The sequence below is a fragment of the Symphalangus syndactylus genome, chromosome 4 (genome assembly GCF_028878055.3).
Source record: "Symphalangus syndactylus isolate Jambi chromosome 4, NHGRI_mSymSyn1-v2.1_pri, whole genome shotgun sequence".
NCBI classification, from domain to species: Eukaryota; Metazoa; Chordata; class Mammalia; order Primates; family Hylobatidae; genus Symphalangus; species Symphalangus syndactylus.
In genome coordinates this window covers 32,799,983-32,819,302 of record NC_072426.2, presented here as the reverse complement: position 1 = coordinate 32,819,302, position 19,320 = coordinate 32,799,983, and positions in this window count along the sequence as shown.

Genomic DNA, 19,320 nt, shown 5'->3' with positions numbered 1-19,320 from the left:
TCCAATTCATAAGTACATTCCTTTTTGGTAAGTACTTTGTTGTCTTTTTAAGAAATCTTTGCCTACTCCAAGGTATCAGAAATTTTCTGTTTTCTCCTAAAGCTTTATCGTCTTACCATTCACATTTAGATCAACTATCCAGCTGGATGTTTTTTTAGTGTAGTGTAAGGAAGGCTCAAGATCAAGATACATTTTTTCCATATGGATATCCAGTTGACCAGCATTTTTTTTTTTTTTTTTTTTTGAGACAGAGTTTCACTCTATTGCCCAGGCTCTGGAGTGCAATGGTGTGATCTTGGCTCACTGCAACCTCTGCTAGGTTCAAGCAATTCTCCTACCTCAGCCTCCCAAGTATCTGGGATTACAGGTGCCCACCACCACGCCCGGCTAATTTTTGTATTTTTAGTAGAGACGGGGTTTCGCCATGTTGGTCAGGCTGGTCTTGAACTCCTGACCTCAGGTGATCCACCTGTCTCGGCCTCCCAAAGTGCTGGGATTACAGGTGTGAGCCACTGCTCCAAGCCCAGCATCATTTATTTTTATGTATGTATGTATGGATTCATTTATTTTTTAGAGACAAGATTTCACTGTGTTTCCCAGGCTGGAGTGCAGTGGCATGACCATAGCTCACTGCAGCCTCAAGTAGCTGGTACTACAAGTGTGTGCCACCATGTCCATCTAATTTTTAAACATTTTTTGGTAGATGTAGGCTCTCACTTTGTTCCCTGGGCTGATCTCAAACTCCTGGCCTCAAGTGATACTCCCACCTTGGCCTCCCACAGTGCTGGGGTTACAGGTGTGGGCCACACCACCTGCCCAACCAGCACCATTTATTGACATGATCATCTATTACCACTCACGGCACAGCAGTATCATTTTCGTCATAAGTTAGGTGACTAGTATGTGTAGATTTGTTTCTATCTTTGTACCAATTGCACTCTTAAGTTGTACTTTTACAGGATCTACATCAATAAAATTAATTAATTGGGTCTCTCTGTTACTGCATCACAGTAGAAGATAGCTGCATGGGATTTTGATCAGATTTGGAGGGTCTGGCTGTGGAACGCCTGATCCATAGTCATAGAATGCTAGACAATTCAGCATCTGATCAGAGAACCCACTGAAGGTATGGGGGAGAAGGAGTTATGAGAGTGAGAGCCATAACCAGGAGACCCAATGGTCATATCACATACTGCCCCATCCAGAAACTGCCAGCCTATTAGAGTAATGAAATGATTTGCTGAAAAGAAACAACTGAAACACTAACTCACAGGCAACACTCTGCAAAAGGCACAGCTGAAACACTAACTCATAGGCATCCAATAGGACGAAGTACACATACTGAATCAGACACCTCCATATGGTGCTGGGTCTCCAGTAGGAACCAAGGTATAGAAGCAGAAGTGGCCCTGCTTAACATCATTTGCAATGACCCACTAGGGGACATTTCTTTTTGTCCCTTTAACTCTGGGCTTTGCAGGATTAGAGGTCCTGGTTCCAAAAGGGGACACACCCTTGCCAAGGGACACAGCAAGATTTCCATTAAACTACCAGCCTCAGCTGCCCTCTGGGCACTATGGCTCTTTATATTCAGGACCAGCAAGCAAGAACAGGAGTTATTGTCCTGAAAGGTGTCATTGGCCCTGACCAGCAGAAAAAGGTGAGGCTTACACCTCTTTCTTATACAATTGAGAGGAATATTTACAGAACTCAGGTGATCTGCGGGGGCACTTCCTGTTACTCCTTTATCCAGATGTGACTGTGAATGGACAAGTGCAGCCATCCTGATCTGAGAAAAGTGTGATTATCAGGGGTCCAGACCCCTCAGGAATGGGAATTGGAGTCAACTCAGTAGGTAAGCCATTGAGGTGGTAGCTGAGGAAGCAGGGAATTTAGAATGGACATTGGGTAGGGAAGGTGGGGATAGTGAATGCCAGTTGGAGCCCCTAAGCTCCCTCTTCTCAGTTTCCCCTTAGGAAGAGAGGCTCACTGGGACCCCAAAGAAGCTGCTCTGTAAATGTATACGGTGACACGAAGCCACACAGCACAAGGGTGGATTGTGGCAACCATGGAGGTTTACTGCTCATAACTCCCTTGAAGGAAGAACTTGCTGGCAGCCTCAGCTGTTAATGAATTCATGATCTGCCTTCACTTTCAAGCCGAATCTGCATTCTTCCAAGGTAACCCCCGGCCAGTGACTGAGCACAGTAAGGACACTAGGGCCTGGCCATTTCTGTGGGTTTCTTTAATGAGCAATCTTTGCTCTGGAGCTCCCCGTTGGGTTGGCTGAGATTTTGTCAGATCTGAATCGTGGTCTAAGGCTCCCACATCTGGAACCTTCACTATAAGAAAATCAGGACATGGAATTTTTGGCTTTCCAGCCTGTGTAGTACAGGAAAGCATCCAAGAAGGAGGGAGAAGGGAGGCTGAGCACTAATCTACCATGTACCTCAGCCAGTTCACCGTGTCCCAGGAGAAAGAAGGGAGCAGTGGTTTCTGGAAAGCCACAGGTGAAGGCATTTCCTGGTTTGAAAACAGAAATGGAACCAGGAAAGAGGAGAGAGAAAAGCGTAGCCCAGTGGAGCATGCAAGCAGGTCCAATGTGGACAAGCGTTTCTGTCTTTTTGGAATCCCTATCAAATGCTGCCCTCTGATGTTTGTGGAATAAACTACTTTTGAGAAATGCGAAACAGCCTCATAAGAGAATGAATCTAGCTGTAGTTTCCTGGGATAAATAGCTCTAGATGTCCCAACCTCATGGAAACCAGGAAAAATCCACCAAACTGGGCACCAAAACTACTTCCAAATGATTGGGTCAACTGCCATACAGATCAAGTTTTACCGAGGTGCTATTAACTTAGACCTCTAGGTATAGCTTATCTTTTCTTCCACAGTCAGAGTGGGGGCAGTCTTCAGCATTCCTCGTGGTTCATGGAATGATCAGAAAGCACATGCTAAATTATGAATCATTTGTACAAACTATGAATCCAAGTGAAGTCTTCCAATAAAAGTGTTTAATTTATTGCCAGTATTGTTCATATCACTTCTCTTTGTAATCTGTCTTTACAAGGTCCCCCCCTACCATACCACCGTCATAAATGTTGATTAGGAAAAGAGTGACATCACTGATTTTCAGAATGTTATGTGCCAGTAGGGAATAAGTTTATGTCAACAAACAAAGTTTCTGTTTCTGAATATAATATTGCCCAGTACAGCCAAGGAATGAAAGTCACAATGTTTAAAAGTATCACATCTCTAGCTGTCAGTTGAGATACAAAACACTTGTCAGAGTTACAGATTAAACAGTAAATAAAAGCCAAGAATCAGGAGATGACCCTTGGGCATGCCAAGCATGCTTCTGCCTCAGTGTGCTTACGTTTCCCTCTGCTTGCAACACACTTTCCCTCAATATCACATCCACAGGAGTATTCTCTCATCTTCCTTCCAAGCTGCTAAAGTGGTAAGGTCCAGGGTCTATGTTCACAGAAGTTTAAGGCACAGTCACATCTTTCTATTCCCCCATTATGCCCCATGGTCATTTTGTGGCCAATTGGAACTGTGGCTTGGGATCTTTGGATGGAGGAAGGTGGGTTAGAAGAGGTTTCACTGTACACAAATTTATGTGAGTTGTCTCTATTGGGGTTGCAAGTCAAAAGCACATTTATTGTGTTAGTTTGTTTCCCTTTGCTAACCTTCCTTCAGTATATGCCTTCCTTTGCTATTTATTCTTTGTCAGGATTTAAATATTCATGGGTCTCTGGGCCTAGTAATTTCTTTTTTTTGTTTGTTTGTTTTCAGACAGAGTTTCACTCTTGCTGCCCAGGCTGGAGTGCAATGGCGCGATCTCTGGCTCACCACAACCTCTGCCTCCTGGGTTCAAGCAATTCTCCTGCCTCAGCCTCCTGAGCAGCTGGGATTACAGGCATGTGCCACCACACCCAGCTAATTTTGTATTTTTAGTAGAGATGGGGTTTCTCCATGTTGGCCAGGGTGGTCTCAAACTCCCAACCTCAGGTGATCCGCCCGCCTCGGCCTCCCAAAGTGCTGGGATTACAGGCATGAGCCACTGCGCCCGGCTTAATTTCCGATAGCCCCTCAATCTCACTCTGATTCCTAATGGGATTCATGCTAGAGAAGCCAAGTAGATTAATGAGCAAAGGCCATCATGTCCGGAATTGCAGCACTCTTTTCTGAGAATTGTCTCCACCCCAAGACCACCATCTCTGAGAACCTCTAAATATTTGCAAACTCTTTGGCAAACAGTATCAAACTATTCAAGTTTGAGGCTAGAGTAGTAACTAAAATACGACAAGCTGGAGATGCTCAGCAAAAACTACTTATATTGTGCTTGTAAAGATCAACCTGCAGTTTCCAGGTGCCAGAGCTGTTCCCATTCCCGCTTTTCTCTTCAATCTTCTAGTACTAGGGAAAGGTATTTGCAAACAAGGCAAGGCAGAGATCAGAGCATGCTGCCCTCTGCGTGGCCTGGGGGACGTGCATCACACTCTCCCTCTCCACTGTTTGCTTTCTCACTGGGGAAGAGATAGACTAATCTTCAAAATGCAGGGATGAAAGGCTGCAGAAAACAACAAGCTTGGGGCTAAGTGTGGGGTCAGAGCTGTGTGTAATCAGTCATTAGGGGGCCCTGATCTGCTGATCTGCTTTAAGGCTTTGGAATTTGACTTAAGGGATGTCATCCTGCTGCGTTCACAGACGAAGAAATTCCCAGGGGCTAGAGGTGAGGTCTACCCACAAAAGTGAGATCATAGATGGAGAAACACTTAGAAAAAGAGTTTGTAGTGCTGTTGTTGTGGTAATGAAAGAATAATAAGCTGACCACAAAGATCCTCCCAAATCTCTCATGTTGAGTAATTTAGTCATTGTACAATAAAATAGCATAGCTTTGAGAGCTAAATAAATGTGGGATAGAGAAGTGATTACAATGTTCACAAATGAGAGATAAATTAAACAAATTACAGCAATCCCTACCATAGAATAATATGTAGTCATTTAAAAATTATGTACTACACACATATTGTGGAGGGCAAAGTGGCACAATGGATTAAAAAATACAGATTCATATACCTCTAATCTAGCATTCCACTTTAAGAAATTTATCTTACAGGTGTGTTCATACAGGTGCAAAATGACATGTATACAATTATTTTGCCTTAGAATAAAACCTAGGCAATACCATTCAGGACATAGGCATGGGCAAAAACTTCATGACTAAAACACCAAAAGCAATGGCAACAAAAGCCAAAATTGACAAAGGGGATCTAATTAAACTAAAGAGTTTCTGCACGGCAAAATAAACTATCATCAGAGTGAACAGGCAACCTACAGAATAGGAGAAAATTGTTGCAATCTACCCACCTGACAAAGGGCTAATATCCAGAATCTACAAAGAACTTAAACAAATTTACAGGAAAAAAACAAACAACTCCATCAAAAAGTGGGCAAAGAATATGAACAGACACTTCTCAAAACAAGACATTTATGCGACCAACAGACACAAGAAAAAATGCTCATCATCACTGGTCATTAGAGAAATGCAAATCAAAACCACAGTGAGATACCATCTCACACCAGTTAGAATGGCAATCATTAAAAAGTCAGGAAACAACAGGTGCTGGAGAGGATGTGGAGAAATAGGAATGCTTTTACACTGTTGGTGGGAGTGTAAATTAGTTCAACAATTGTGGAAGACAGTGTGGCAATTCTTCAAGGATCTAGAACCAGAAATACCCTTTGACCCAGCAATCCCATTACTGGGTACATACCCAAAGGATTATAAATCATTCTACTATAGGACACATGCAGCGTATGTTTGTTGTGGCACTCTTCACAATAGCAAAGACTTGGAACCAACCCAAATGCCTATCAATGATAGACTGGATAAAGAAAATGTGGCACATATACTCCATGGAATACTGTGCAGCCATAAAAAAGAATGAATTCGTGTCCTTTGCAGGGACATAGGTGAAGCTGGAAACCATCATTCTCAGCAAACTAACACAGGAACAGAAAACCAAACACCACATGTTCTCACTCATAAATGGGAGTTGAACAATGAGAACACATGGGCACAAGGAGGGGAACATCACAAACTGGGGCCTGTTGGTGGCGTAGGGGGCAACGGAAGGGAGAGCATTAGGGCAAATACCTAAGCATGCAGGGCTTAAAACCTAGATGATGGGTTGATGGGTGCAGCAAACCACCATGGCACATGTATACCTATATAACAAACCTGCACGTTGTGCCTATATATCCTAGAACTTAAAGTATAATAAAAATAAAAAATTTAAAAAAGAAATTAAAAAAGATTATTCATTGCACCATTTTCTGTAACACCAAAAGTTTGGAAACTTGTTTTTAAAAAGTTATGGTACAGCCATACAATGGAATACAATGCAGCCTTTAAAAAAATACAAGCTCCCTATGTCCCGATATGTAAAACAACAATAACACCCACCAAAAAAAAAAACAACAACAAAACAAACCCAATATTACCGTTGGAGGTTAATAATGTAAGAAGAGGACCTAGAAAGAATATTCGCTAGATGAAAGGTGGGCAGTTTAATCCAGCTTGCCATCAGCCTCTCATGCCTTCAGCCTGAGTCTATTGGATATCAAGCTGTACCTGAACTGGGCAGCCTTGGCTGAGGAAGAAGCATATATATGTACTCTCGTGCAGTAGATTTTAAATTTTAGTGAACATGAGAATCATCTGGAATGGTTGCTGAAAATGAAGATTTAAGGCATCTGTCTTTAAAGATTGTGACTCAGTAGGTCTGGGGTTGGGCTCTGGAACTGGTGTTTTTTTTTGTTGTTTTTTTCTTTAACAAGCACACCAGGTGATTCTGATGCAGCAGATCCAATCTCTGAGAAACCATGATATAATGACCACAGAACAAGCACCTGAGGTGAACTAAAGCCTCCTCCTCACTGAGTCTGCTCCAGGATCTGTGAGAGGAAAATCCAGCTGGGCCGGCCGGGCGCGGTGGCTCACGCTTGTAATCCCAGCACTTTGGGAGACCGAGGCGGGCGGATCAGGAGGTCAGGAGATCGAGACCACGGTGAAACCCCGTCTCTACTAAAAATACAAAAAAAATTAGCCGGGCGTGGTAGCGGGAGCCTGTAGTCCCAGCTACTCGGAGAGGCTGAGGCAGGAGAATGGCGTGAACTCGGGAGGCGGAGCTTGCAGTGAGCCGAGATCGCGCCACTGCACTCCAGCCTGGGCGACAGAGCGAGACTCCGTCTCAAAAAAAAAAAAAAAAAAAAAAAAAATCCAGCTGGGTGATTTGGCTTCAACATCAAGCTCAAAGGGCCCTGAAACGTGGCTACTGCCAAATTTGCTTATGGAAGCAAGAGCCCCTTCCACAGATAACTTATATTTTGGTTCCCTTGAGCATGAGGATATCAATATCATTTTCTAATCCTTGTAATAAAATCACAACAGACGTAATTTCTGGTCACCCAGATTTATTCAGATAGAAAGATGAATTTATGAGCACAAAACAATTTGTTGCCCAGTTTATGGCTTAAGGGTGTTTTATCTACTTCTACTTGAATAATGACACCTTTCTTCTCAGAGAGCAACTTGACATAGCTATACCCTTAAATGATCATTCATATAATTTCATACAATTCTATGTATTGTATATACCATAGTTCATGTGCATGTGCACAGTGTGTGAGTATTATAACTTCATTGTTTTGTCAATTATTTTTTCATATAGTCTTTTTCAGCATTAGTTGTCTTGCTATTTCTATATTCTCTGTGTTTACTTTTTATTTTTAAATTATTATTTATTATTATTAATAGGTGGCTAGGTCCTGTCACGCAGGTTGGAGTGCATTGGTGTGACCATAGCTCATTGCAGCCTCAACCTCCCAGGCTCAAGAGATCCTCCCACTTCACCCTCCTGAGCAGCTGGGACTAGAGGCATGTGATGCCACACCCGGCTATTTTTTTTCCTAATTTTTTTGTAAAGCCTGTGTCTCACTATATTGCCCAAGCTGGTCTCAAACTCCTGGCCTCAAGCAATCCTCCTGCCTCGGCTTCCCAAAGTGCTGGGATTACAGGTGTGACCCACGTTGCACATGTGACTGAAAGCATAAAGATCTCGTGCTGTCCAAGGAAGGAGGCGAAATGTGATAGAAGCCCTGTGGCAAAAGGAAGGTTAACAGACTCCCCTTGACCCCTCCTGCTACAGTTTCCTATGTTGCTCCACATTTGGTCTACTCTTTCACTTCATTTGAAGAACCATCTATTCAGAAGCTATAAGCAGTGTTTTCCCCCAGGCAATGGTACTATATTTCCAGCTGGGCAACTCAACACATCTGTACAATCATCCTAAATTTAATTTTCATCAAACTTACTTCTCCTCCTGAGGATGGTGTTCTCATTGGAAGGAAGAGCAAGTGCTCAGCCTTACACAACCCTGCTTCACATCCAAGGCTCTGTGTTAACACTGGAGTTAGTTCATCAAATGACAATTATGAGTGCTCCGGAATCCTATAGTGTTTATAACTTGCTGGTTTTGTCTCAAAAACATTGAATCAGGCTCTTTGAAGTCAAGGTTTTTTGTTTTTGTTTTAAACAGCCCTCACAGAAGTCCCTAGAAGGGCTGAAAGTGTATAACAAGGGATCTTATTGATCTACATATATGCTAACATGAAAAGCCTTCAGTTTTAAGTCTACTTTCATTCATTTTTTAATTCAATGTTTATTGAGTGCTGAGTATATGCCAGGCAGAATTCTAGGTACCGGAGTACAACAGAGAACAAAGCAAAGATTTCTGCCCTCCTGGAATATACAATTCCTAATAGCAATACATAATAAACATAATGAGCAAATTATACAATATTTAAAAGTGTTAAGGTCTACAGAATAAAGAAAAAGCCAGGCAGAAGAGATGGGAGTGTGGACATGGAGATACATGTTGCCATGTCAAAAGATGTTTAGAGTGATCCTCTTTGAAAAGATGACATTTGAGAAAAGACTTAAAAGAAAAATAAGGGAGAAACACTTATGGGTCTCTGGGGAAAGACAATTACAGGAAGAGAGAAAAGCCAGAGTAAAGACTCAGAAGTGGGTACATGGTCTGGTGTGTGTGAGAAATAGCAGAGGTGAGGAAGGAAGTTAGGGGTAGAAAACTAGAAACTAAGATCAGACTCGAGGATAGGGAGTGAATCTATTAGCAGTGCTAATAGCCTTGGTTCAAGAATGAGTGACAGACTTTTGCCGCTTTGAGTAAATATTTATTCTTCTGTATATTTTCAGTACAATTTCACTTTCTATTTAATACTTATAAAAACATATAACCTTATTGAAATGTAATTTATGTACAATAGGCCATATTCATTCAAACTGTATAAGCAATGAATTTTGATAAATGATTATACTGTGAACTCACCACTACACTCAAGTTACAGAACATCTCCGTCATCTCTAAGAGTTTCCTCACAATGCTTTGTAGTCTGTCACTCCATCTATACCAGTCCCAGGGAACTAACAGTCTGCTTTTTGCCACTAATGATTGGTTTGCATTTTCTAATATTTTAATATAAATGGAATCCTATAGTACATACTTCTTTGTGTCTGGCTTCTTTTAGCACAACAGCTTTGAAATTTATTCATGCTAATGTATACATAAGTAGTTCCTGACTTTTTATTGCTGAGCATTCATATAAATACATCTTATTTAGTTTATTCTTTCACTGGTAGAAATTTGGTTTTTATACCCCCCACCAAATTATATTAATGTTGCTTTTATCAAGTGCATTCAATAGCAATTACAATGATCACACTATCCAGAAATTTTAAGTACTTAGAGCCTAAGGAAACAGGAAATCTTAAAAGTTAAATCCAAATTTATGTAGGTATTCTTGCTCCAGAAGACTTATATGATAGGGTAATCAATAAAAGACATCCAAGCATGAAAATATATTAGTAGGATAAAATTCTATGGAAAGTGTGGAATAGAAAGGTAGGAAATTTCCCAATGATAAGAAGTGTGTTAACTATGGTATTTAGAATCTATTATACACATTTCAAAAGTGATGTGACTTTTATCAAGTCAGTATTTACAATATGCTAGAAATTTAATCCTTTATCTCTTTAAACACAAAATTTTATATGCCCATTTTAAAATGTGAATTTGAAAACAAAGAAGTAGAAGGAAAAATGTTTGAAGACCCCTTTTCTCAGGCCCCACTCTCTGGCTCTTTAATTGTCTGAGGTGGGCAAGAATATTGTGTTTTTTTAAAGTTCCTTTGGTAAGGCCGGGTGCAGTGGTTCATGCCTGTAATCCCAGCACCTTGGGAGGCCAAGGTGGGAGGATTGCTTGAGCCCAGAAGTTTGAGACCAGCCTGGGCAACACAGCAAGACCCTCTCTCTACAAAAAATTTTAAAAATTAGCTAGGTGTGATGGCATGCACCTGTGGTCCCAGCTACATGGGAGGCTGAGGTGGGAGGATCCCTTGAGCCCAGTAAGTTGAGGCTTCAGTGAGCCTTCTTCGTGCCACTGCACTCCAGCCTGAGCAACAGAGCAAGACCCTGTCTCAAAATAAATTAAGAAATAAACAAACTCCTCCAGGCGACTCTAACATGCTGCGAGGTTGTGAGGAGCTGGCCTAAAGACAGTGGTCTCTCTCAATAGGACAATGTCAGACAAGGAGTAGAAAAAATGAGAGCCACATTGTTTACCATTTACCTGGGAGTGTTAGTCATCTGGCAAGGTTTAACTATTTGCAAGGTTTATAAAAATACCAAATCAACAAGGCCTTATAGAACTTAAGCTTCAAAAAATGTTAGAGGACCCAATAACTATGGTGCTTTCCAATGATGCAACATTATTTGCAAGGCACTGTACCAATTATTGTAAGTGGAATTATTTCAACTGTAGACAGTTCCAGGCCTAGAGCACTAAGCCACTTGGAGGTGTGGAGACAAAAAAAAATTAATTGGCATTTGTCCCTGGGCTCACCTGTTGACCTTTTCCACAGCAATATTTTTTTCTGTTTACTGTCCAAAATCTCAAGTCTGCAACTTAGTTTTGTTTTCCACATCCTATTTCTCCTCTATTCTCTTTTTGTGCCTTACCTTTTTCGAAATCATCTTTGTTTCTTATTATGATACACCCTATAGTGATGAAAGATGAAACCAGGATTTGAGCTTAATGCTAAATTCCACAGTTAATTAGCCATGTGACCTAATAAACAATCTATAAGATGGGTGTCGTTGTTTTGTATAGCGGGGTGAATGGTAGGCCCAAGAAGGAAATGCTTGTGCCCTAATCCCTGCAGCCCGTCAGTATTATTGTATGGCAAAGGATGTGATTAAGTTTCTTGAGATGAAGGGTTTTTCCTGATTATCTGGGAGGACCCTAAATGAAACCACATGTATCCTTGGGAAAGAAAGGCAGAGGGAGTTTGGGGACAAATAGAGAAGAGGAGCTATGAAAACGGAGCAGAGGGAGCTGCAGCCACCACAAGCCAAAGAGTGCTGACAGCACCAGAAACAGGAAGAAACAAAGAACAGGTTCTCCCCTAGAGCTTCCGTGAGGATTGTGCTTCTGTTGACATCTTGATTTTTGATGCCTAGCCTTTTAAAATTACTGTTTTTTATTTTTTTAAGACAAGGTCTAGCTCTGTTGTCCAGGCTGGAGTGCAGTGGTGCAGTCTCGGCTTACTGCAGCCTCAAACTCCCTGGCACAAGCAAGCCTCCCGCCTCAGCCTCCCAAGTAGCTGAGAATACAGGTGTGCACCACCACCATGACTAGCTAATGTTTTACTAGAGATGAGGTCTCACTATGTTGCCCATGCTGGTCTCGAACCCCTGGCTCAAGTGATCCTCTTGCCTCAGCCCCCCAGAGTGCTAGAATTACAGGCATGAGCCAGGATTACTTCCGCCCTTTAGAACTATGAGAGAATAAATTTCTCTTGTTTGAAGTTACCAAATTTCTGGTTATTTGTTACAGCAGCCACAGGAAACCAATAATCCTTGTTACTTCCCAAGGCAAAGCAGCAGCTAAACAATACACAAGTGCTTTGTAAACTAAACTGTTATACAAGTACAAGCTTTCTTTACTGGTCACTTTCCACAGGGGTTTCTAATACCATGCACACAGCTGTTGTCATGGATCAGTCTTCATGGAAAAGACTTCAGGGGAGTTCCCGGGGCTTTCCTGTCTCATTGCACACACTACTCTCCAATCCTTCTCTTTCCAAAAAGTTTAGTATTTCTTTTGGTAGTGGTGTGGATATTGCTAATTGTAGCAACCCCCCAAAAAAAGTTAGAACTACCTTAGCCATGTCTCTTGAATCTGGCAAGCAATTACTCTTCTGTTTATCACAAGAACCTTCAGGATATAGAGCAGGCTTTCTCAACAGCAGCAAGACTGATGTTTGGGATTGGACAATTCTTTGCTATGGGGATGACTCTGCAGCATCCTTGTCCTCTACCCACTAGATGCCAGTAGTACCCTCCCCAGTCATGACAATCATGTATTTCTCAGAATAATGCCAAATGTTCTGAGGCAAACTGCTCTGCCCTCCCTCCCCGCCAATCAGGTCAAGAAACCCTGATTTAGAGGATGACAGGACATGACTGGCCAAAGATCTATCTAGTGTGACTGTATTAGGGAAGCAGAAGCCTAGAAGAGCCAGAGTGACACCATTTTAAAATCAACTCCATCTTAAACCTCCCAGTCATGACCCATGGTCCTAAGATGTTCACAGCTAAGAAAACAGCTTAAAGACACCTGTGAGAACAAACTCTTACAGCAGAAAGTCCAGATGTCCCAATACTCATAACAGTATATACTTCCAAGAATTATAGTTATGCTTTGATGCACTTACACACTAAGAAGTCAAGCATAGATTTATTTATTTGAGATGGAGTTTGGCTCTGTCACCCAAGCTGGAGTGCAGTGGCATGATCTTGGTTCACTGCAACCTCCGCCTCCTGGGTTCAAACGATCCTCCTGCCTCAACCTCTTGAATAGCTGGGATTACAGGTGTGTGCCACCATGCCTGGCTAATTTTTGTATTTCGTAGTAGAGATGGGGTTTTGCCATGTTGGCCAGGCTGGTCTTGAACTCCTGGCCTCAAATGATCTGCCGATCTAGGTCTCCCAAAGTGCTGGGATTACAGGCGTGAGCCACCGCACCTGGCCAAGGATGGATTTCCTTAAATCAATAGTACTAAATTTTGTCATGCTGTCTATCCACCTGTACACACACCTTAGTCTTTACATGGAGAAGACTCCTATATAAGAAAAACTTTAAAAAGGTGCATTCCTCTGCTTGTTTTCTGAGGACGCCCTACTCTGGAATGGAGTAGCTTTCAATAAACTATCTCTTCTCACTGCACTTTGCAACTCATCTTGAATTCTTTCCTGTGCAAGATCCAAGCCTCAATTGGGGTCTGAATCAAGATCCCCTTTCCGGTAACAGCTCCATTCCTGGTAGATAACCCCAATCTCCATTCATACATTAAGATTTGTCCCAGATATCAACAGAGGACATATGTCCTAGCAGCTTGCTGATTCATCATGAAATTGGTCTTTTTCATAGTTTCATCAGTGTTTCTTAAATTACGATCAATATTCCATTTGTGGCAGGATCACTTGAGCTTCTTGTTGACCTGCTGAGAGACCCAGGAATTTCCATCTTACATGTTTTTTTTTGTTGTTTTTTTTTTTTGAGACGGAGTCTTGCTCTGTCGCCCAGGCTGGAGTGCAGTGGCGCAATCTCGGCTCACTGCAAGCTCCGCCTCCCGGGTTCACGCCATTCTCCTGCCTCAGCCTCCCCGAGTAGCTGGGACTACAGGCACCCGCCACCACGCCCGGCTAATTTTTTGTATTTTTTAGTAGACACGGGGTTTCACCATGGTCTCGATCTCCTGACCTCGTGATCTGCCCGCCTCGGCCTCCCAAAGTGCTGGGATTACAAGCGTGAGCCACCCCGCCCGGCCCATCTTACATGTTTTACGGATGATTCTTAAAATTTCTTTGATAAACACTAGTTTGGATGAACTTCAGACTCCAGGTAGATGATGTTATTTATTCTACTCTCCTGGTTCTGGAAACTGATCCCAGTTCTCCCTGACAAAGTCCTCCTTCACACTTGCTGTCAGTTGAACATCTGATTCTGGAGACTCCAGCCTAACTTCTGCCTACACTGACATCTCAGGTTGTCTGCTGTCACTTATAGTACTGATGTCTCACCTTTCTGTCCCCAATAGCATTGATGTGCTTGGATACAAGCTCTGATTTCTTTGGATACATTCAGAGCTCTTATGTTTGTCTCTATATAAATAAAGCCTTGGGTATGCCTAATGTAGTAACTCTATCAACCCTTCCAGCTTTAACATATTTTTGTATGCATGCCTGCATCCTAAATCCTGGCCTTGTTCTGCCTCTGGAGCCCTGAATACAATAACCTAGAGAGACCGGAAATCTATAGGTCTAGGTAGAGAAATGATCAAGTTGAAGGAATTCAGCTCCTTCTTCAACATTCCCCATCGTGGCTGCCCAAAGAAACTTAAGCATAACCTTTTCTATCTTTCTCTACCTTATCTCTCACACCCCATCAATTATCAAGTCCTGTGGATTCAACCTCTTAAATATCTCTTGAATCAACCGAATTCTCTCCATCCCAACATGAGGCAATTGAACGTGCTGCTTCTCCTGCCTTTCCACAAATACAGAAGACTATCAGCTGCATAGTAGCCACTCTCGCTGGCAGGTTAGCCCACAATCATGCTCCAAAATTATGTAGAGAACAAATTTATAATCTTCCATATGCAAGTTAATATGAAGATGCCATTGATGACACAGAATACTAGAAACTAATATAGAAAAGCACCAACTTTAATTACAGATCCAACATATCCCAATCAAAACCCAGCTGGTTTCTTTACAGAAATTGACAAGCTGATCCTAAAATTCAGATGAATATGAAAGAGATCCAGAATAGTTAAAACAATCTTCAAAAAAATCAAAGTCGGAGATCTCAGATTTCCTATTATAAAACTTATAATTACAGTAGTCAAGACAGTGTGGTACCAACATAAAGATGACATATAAATCAATGTAATAGAATTGAGACTTCAGATATAAACCCATAGATCTGTGGTCAATTGATTTTTCACACAGGTGTCAAGACAATTCAACAGAGAAAAAATAATCTTTTCAACAAATGGTGCTAGGAAAACAGATATCCACAGGTGAAAGAATGAAGCTAGACACCTATCTCACATCATACACAAAAATTAACTCAAAATGGATAGACCTACACGTAAGAGCTAAAACTATAAAACAGAAGAAAATACTGGGGGTAAATCTTCATAATCTTCGATTTTGCAATGGTCTCTTGGATGACAGCAAAAGCACAAGCAACAAAATGAAATAGATAAAATGGACCCCACCAAAATTAAAATCGTTGTGCTGCAACTGATACCATCAATAAAGTGAAAAAACAATTCCTGGAATGGGAGAAAATATTTGTAATTAATTTATTTTATAGTGGCTTTATGTCTATTATATATACAGAACTCCTGAAACTGTAATAAATGAGATAACCTATTTCAAAATGGGCAAAGAACTGGAATAGATATTTTTCCAAAGACATACAAGTGGCCAAGAAGCTCATAAAAAAATGCTCAACATCATTAGTCAGAATGTAAACACATCAAAATCATGAGATATTTCACATCCACTAGCATGGCTATAACAAAGACATACGATAACAAGTGTAAGATTGCCATATACATGATTCCTTAGGAAGTTAGGAAGCTCTGAGTTATAACACTACTCCCACCAATGCTAGCTCCACATTATTTAACCTAAAGAACTTTTTTAAATGGCCAGTTCCACCCTCCAGATTCTGGCCCAGCTATCTGCATGCACTGACAGTTGATTCTACTCAGCCATAGTTGAGAATCACAGCACCTGGCTTGAAAAAAACAAACAAACAAAAAAAAACCTATTCTGCAGTAGCGTTATCACTCTACTTTCCTGTTTTGAGTAAAATATTCACCAGGGAGAAATAAGCAAACCTTATGTCTACTCATACCTACCCCTCTCCTGCCCCATGCACCCTGTAATTTCTCTCCAACCACTTTAAGGGCCTTTTTTTTTTTTTTTTTTTTTTTAAAGATAGGGTCCCGCCATGTTGCCCAGGCTTGACTTGAACTGCTAGGTCAAATGATCCTCCCATCTCAGCCTCCTGAGTAGCTGGGACTACAGGAACCAGCCACCACACACCCATCTCCACCCACCTTAGGGTTAATCTTTGTTACTAGCCCTCACTACTCAGAATTGGTGAGAACTCTCCATTTCTGCTTCACTCATCTTACGTGGTTTGCTCACAACTGACACCAACAAACACCTGTCAATCCCTATGTCCCTCCAGTCTTCCAAAAATACCTAGAAATTGCTGCTCTATTGACGGTAGTATTTCTTGTTTTCTAGTGTTGCTATTATTTGTCTACTGTACTTGGTTTTGCATTTTAGTCACCTGAATGATATCTGGAAGAAGGCAGTTTCACCATTTCAAATCTTTTTTTCACCACTTTATTGTCATTCAGGTTACTACAAATGGTAATTAGAAGCTCTGCAAAAGTAAAAACTGAGTGGGAGGAAATCATTTTGGGAAAATATTCTGAACTATTTCAGTCCAATTAATATTTGATACTAAGCTTCTATAACATCAGATGTTACTTATGTCAGCATGAAGAGAAAATTCCTATACTTTAAAAAAGTGTCCATTACCCCCATCTAAATATTACCTGATAGTCACAGTATAAATTGAAGCTTGGAAAAATTACTGGCATCACTAAGTATCCACTGACACCAAAGTTCCTGTTCATCTTAGTTACACAACTACTGATGACCTGTTCTGACTGGTGACTGAGGGGAAAAAATACAGAAATGAGTAAGATGGTCGGTAATACTTCAACACTTCTCAATGATAAATTTGGACCCGTCGTCTCATCACTTAATCCTACCCAACATTTAACACATGAAATTTCCAGTAAAAAAAAAACAGAACCTCATAGATGGGTCTAATCAAAACTGCCCTTTCTAAAAATATGAAGGCTAGCAGTTGGTAACCTATATAATAAAAGGTTACTATGTCAAAACTATGTACTCCTTTCCCTCTTCCCCCATTGTATACCTGATTTGTGGGAAGGGGGAGACAAAATGGGATAAATTTTAAATTAATACAGGCAAAAAAGAATAAAGTCAGAGATTTTCTTAGACATCACATATGTAAATCAGAAACCAATATATAAATGATGCTCAGTGATTAAAAAATGTTTAGTTTATTTAAAATTCTTGTTTAGAGTCAACTTTATTTACTGGCTCCTGTAACCAGTGAAACATTCTGAAATGTATTAGAGAATGGTTTTATGTTTTATATATTTCATATCGAATATAATAAGTGATTTCATCAATTAACAAAAGTCCTTTATCTGTGAACGATGAGAGAGACTGACAAAAACTTTGTATGGTTTTACTTTGGAAAGCTTTACAAATTTAAAGTAATCAATGTATTCATTTTCTTACTCTTTGCAGAAGTTCAATTTTAAAAAGAACATTACTGTTCTAAAATTTCAAAACATACAATGTAGTCTGTGCTTGTAACATTTTCAGATTTGTCTGTGATAGCTTGATGTTATGAAGAGAAGGAGGGAGAGTGGCTGTGAGCGGAGAAAAGAGGGAGAGAATATTCTTATAGTAAATGTTGGTAAAATTAAGAGAAATAATGGCTACTGTCACTCGCAATATAAAAGCTTCCTGCTGTTTTAGCACAACCTGGTGGTGATAAATTTTAGTACAAAAAACACCAGAAAAATCAATAACGTGTTCTAATTACTTTATATCTACTTACTGTATGCTACTATTTTTTTTCAATTCAGAAATCTAAATATACACATTCAGAGCAATTAGTAAAAACATATGCCTTGTACAAAAAAAAAGACGTTTCCAAAAAAGGAGTTAGCCAAACGCAATAGCGTAATTACAGAATTAGAGTAAGCTGAATATGTATACAGTATTTAAGAAAACATCAGAAAGTAAAATAAATACACAACCCTTTCCCCTCATCAAATTACTTTTATAAAACCTAACATTGGTACTCCAAAGAACAGAAGTATAAAAACTACTGTGTGACTATACATGACAGTATACACCCTGCTTGATTTCATTTCTTCAGCATCTTTCCTTCTAACACTCAGCTCCTACAGCAACTACTTTGTTGGATCAAATTAACAAAAGTCTAAAAAGTAATAGCAAGGCATGATGGTTTACACCTATAATCCCAGCTATTCAGGAGGCTAAGATGGGATCTCTTGAGCCTGGGAGTTCAAGGCTGCAGTGAGCCATGATCACGTCACTGCATTCCAGCTTGGACAGGGCAAGACTGTGTCTCCAAAAAAATAGTAAGGCTTTATGGTCAAGCATGGTGGTTCACACCTATAATCCCAGCACTTAAGGAGGCCAAGGAAGGAGGAATGCTTGATGCCAGGGGTTTGACCAGCCTGGGCAACATAGCAAGATCCCATCTCAATAAAAAAAATAGAAAAATTAGCCAGGCATGGTGGTGTGCGCCTACTGTAGTCCCAACTACTCGGAAGGATCACTTGAGCCCAGGAGGTCAAGGCTGCAATGAGCCAAGATCACCCCATGCCCTCCAGGCTGAGCAACATAATGAGACTCTTACCACACAAACACACAAACACACACACACACACACACACACACACACAATAAGACTTCATATGAGTGGTCGTTGGTTATGATGTTCTTATTCTTTATAAGAGAAAATCTGTATATACTGTTACAGCTGAATGGCATTTGGTATATGGCATGCCAGTCTTCCACATGTACTGAAGTTTAAGAAAGGCTTGGATCCAGTGTGTATTCTGGGTGTCAGGGGAAAAAAAAGGCTTGGAAACCAGGTTACCCCATTATTTAAAATATTAAAAATTACATTATTTTAGAAACAGAGAACCAAATACAATTTGATATTACCATAAAATTACCATAAAATAGTTTTGCTCTAACTTTTTTCACTGTTTACACCTTTCCTCCCTATATTAAGTTGTTAAGTACTTGAGAAACATACTTAACACTGAACTTCCCAATATATTTGGGAAGGTATGATATGAATGTTAAGTATAAAATAATATGGGTAGTTAATGTTAAAAGAACTCAGAGGAAATTTCCCCGCAGGGTAACTACAAAGATGTTTTTTATGCTGCATTTGTCCCAAGATGTTTATGTAACTCATTCCTCTATCTCAA